Below are 3,106 nucleotides of genomic sequence, written 5' to 3'. Positions count from 1 at the left end.
ACAATGGGAACTGCAGATGCTGGAGAATCCAAGCTAACAAAGTGTGAAGTTGGATGAACCCAGCAGGCCAAGCAGCATCTCAGGAGCACAAAAGCTGATGTTTCGGGCCTAAACCCTTCATCAGAGAGGGGGATGGGGAGACGGTTCTGAAATAAATAGGGAGAGAGGGGAGGCGGACCGAAGATGGATAGAGGGGAAGATAGGTGGAGAGGAGAGTATAAGTGGGGAGGGGATAGGTCAAGGAGGTGGGATAGGGTTGGTAGGTGGGAAATTGAGGTGTGGCTTGAGGTGGGTGGAGGGGATAGGTGAGAGGAAGATCAGGTTAGGAAGGTGGGGACAAGTTGCTGATGGGGGAGAAGACTCCGCACCAGATTGAACCTGATATTTCCAGGCCTGTTGGGGGTGAGGGTGAAATAGCAGTCAGAACACCAATGGTGGCCACACACCTCCTAAGTGAGAGAGGCAATTTAATTCAAGGGATGAAGTATGGTGCTGGAACCATGGGAATGGCCCTGTTTGGGTATAAGGCTGGGCTGATGAGATCAGGTCCTGTGAATTAAAGTTTCAGCAGCTGATACAGTCTGGAACCATCATGTTGATCACCTGAAATCTGTTATCTTGCAAACAGGGCAGAACAAAACAAACCTGGCCCTTCAGGCCAGGCAGAAACCATGGGTTCTCCCCTCTGCCTAGCATCATGGAAGCCTCAGATGTAGCCTCAATATTGACACCGGCAGAAGAATCGGAGGTAACTCTTCCAAGATGCTCCAGGCGCAAGAGATGGGCTACAGTTTTCTACACACAGCCCCTGTTAAAGCCCGAGTCAGAGAAACCAGGCTTAGTGCAAAAACGTCAAAAGGCAAACTACAAGAGAAAGACCATACCTATGCCCCTGGACTTGGGGGTTAGGGATGTAGTGATTGGAACCACCTGAATCTTGTTGACTACAGCAAAAACAAAAATTACTGGGAAGGCTCGGTAGGTCTGACAGCATCTATGGAGAAAAGGATCAGAGTTAACATTTCAGGCCTAGAGACCCTTCCTCATAACTAATGGATCTGGGAAAATGTTGGTTTATATGCAGAAAATAGGGAGGGGGATGGGGTAGGGAGTAAATGATAGGATAGAGCCTGAAGAGTGACAAGAGCAGTTAAATAGACAATGGAGTTGATAATGATCTGGCTGGGAGTGCGAATAGGTTTTAATGGGGATGGTCAGTGAGTAATAATAGGTAGTGTATCATGGCAGGCTGTGATTTTTCTGAAGAAGGGTCTAGGTCTGAATTGTCAGCTTTCCTGCTCGGCCTGCTGTGTTCATCCAGCTCTAAACCTTGTTATCTCAGATTCTCCAGCATCTGCAGTTCCTACTGTCTCTGTGATAACAAGGCCTGGTGTGCGGGGTAGAAGGCTAAGACACGGGTGAGTTTAGACCGCAAAAGTATTGAACTCGATATGCAGGGCCCCCATGAAGAAAATGAGGTGTTGTTCTTCCAGCTTGTGCAGAGCTTTGCTGGAACACTACAGCAAGCTAGAGACAGAGATGTTGGCCAGGGAATAGGTTGATGTATAAAAGTGGCAGACAACCGGTAGCTCAAGGTTTTTTTTGTGAGTATAACGGAGATGTTCTGCGAAGTGGTTACCCACTATATGCTTTGTTTCCCGAATATAGAGGTGGACCACATTGTGAGCAGTGATTGCAGTAGGGTAGATTCTGGGAAGTGCAGGTGAAGTGTTTCTTCTTGTGGAACGTGCATTTGGGGCCTTGGATAGTGGGGAAGGAGGAGGTAAATGGGCAGGTGTTGCACCTTCGCTGGTTGCAGGGGAATGTGCCATGGGGTTGTGGGAGGGTTTTGAGGGTGGAGGAAGAGTGGAGCAGTGTGTCTCAGAGGGAACAGTCCCTGCGGAGGATAGATGAGGGAGGGGAGAGGAACATGTGTCAGCTTTCATGCAAAACACAAATACAAGCTCCTCTGTATCATTAAGATGCTCCCTTGATCTTAACAATTCAAATGTTTACTTTTTTATAGCTAATCTTTGCCATATCTGGAAAAAAGGTTTATTTTCAAGAGATAGCATAAATTACACTTCCTACATAAATGGTGATAACCTGCATATTTAGAGTAAATCGTTTTATTTTTCTGTCTGTATCTGCAAAATCAAGCTGAACTACCTAACTATAGTAAAAGAAACACATTAGTTTAAAAAGGTCGTGACCAATTGCCTCAGTTATAAACCAACTTTCAACAACTAGAATGGGTTAATAAATATTGCAAACAGATAAAATTTTGATTGTGACAATGTGAAAATCCCTGTTCTCTGACTTGTCGCTTTATGGAAACCAGCTTCTTGTCATCTTTGTTCTTAAAAGGTAGCCCTGACTTAATTTCAGATATATTGCATGGATTTCTTCTAATCTTGGATGCAGAAATATTGATTGACGTCAGTGTTTGCTTTTGGAAAGTGCACAAGAACATCATTCATCTCCTGACTGGTAACAAAAAGCTTTCTAAAAATAACAACGAGTGAAAGGGGATTGGACAGGCAAGCATATATGAATCTCCAAGGATTTTCTAGCTTGACATTAGAGATGACTGTTTTCTGTGGAAATTGGATTTGGACAATTGCATTTCCAAGGCATTCAAGTGACATGGAAATGTTAATGTCGTGTCTACATCTGTGAAATGAATTAAATGTATACTTCTTACTCAAGTCATTGATTAACCTTATGTATGCATCAATCTGTCATTAGCTATATTATGCCATGTTTTGAAAACTGATTTTTCACATAAATGAAGTGAAGGGGCGAGCACAAATAGTAAGCAGTACTTTTTTATCTTCACTCTCAGGTTTGAAACATTGTACAAATGAACTTTTATTGCCTTCCTTTTTAGATCTTGCTATACCTTATACACTAATAATTTTATTTTGAATCACCCAAAGAAAGGATGTTGTAACACACTATAGTGAATTTCTTTCACATTCCTTTTCTTTTCTTTTCCTACAGTGAAGTAGCTTCCCTGTTGTGTCATGCCTCAAATCCAAGCTTGTACATTGCTGAACAAACAGCTAGTCATTATCCACCTTGGGAGTCAGCAAGTAGGTGCAAA

Source organism: Stegostoma tigrinum, chromosome 14, assembly GCF_030684315.1.
Source record: "Stegostoma tigrinum isolate sSteTig4 chromosome 14, sSteTig4.hap1, whole genome shotgun sequence".
In the NCBI taxonomy this organism is placed as follows: Eukaryota; Metazoa; Chordata; class Chondrichthyes; order Orectolobiformes; family Stegostomatidae; genus Stegostoma; species Stegostoma tigrinum.
This window is presented reverse-complemented; position numbering follows the sequence as displayed.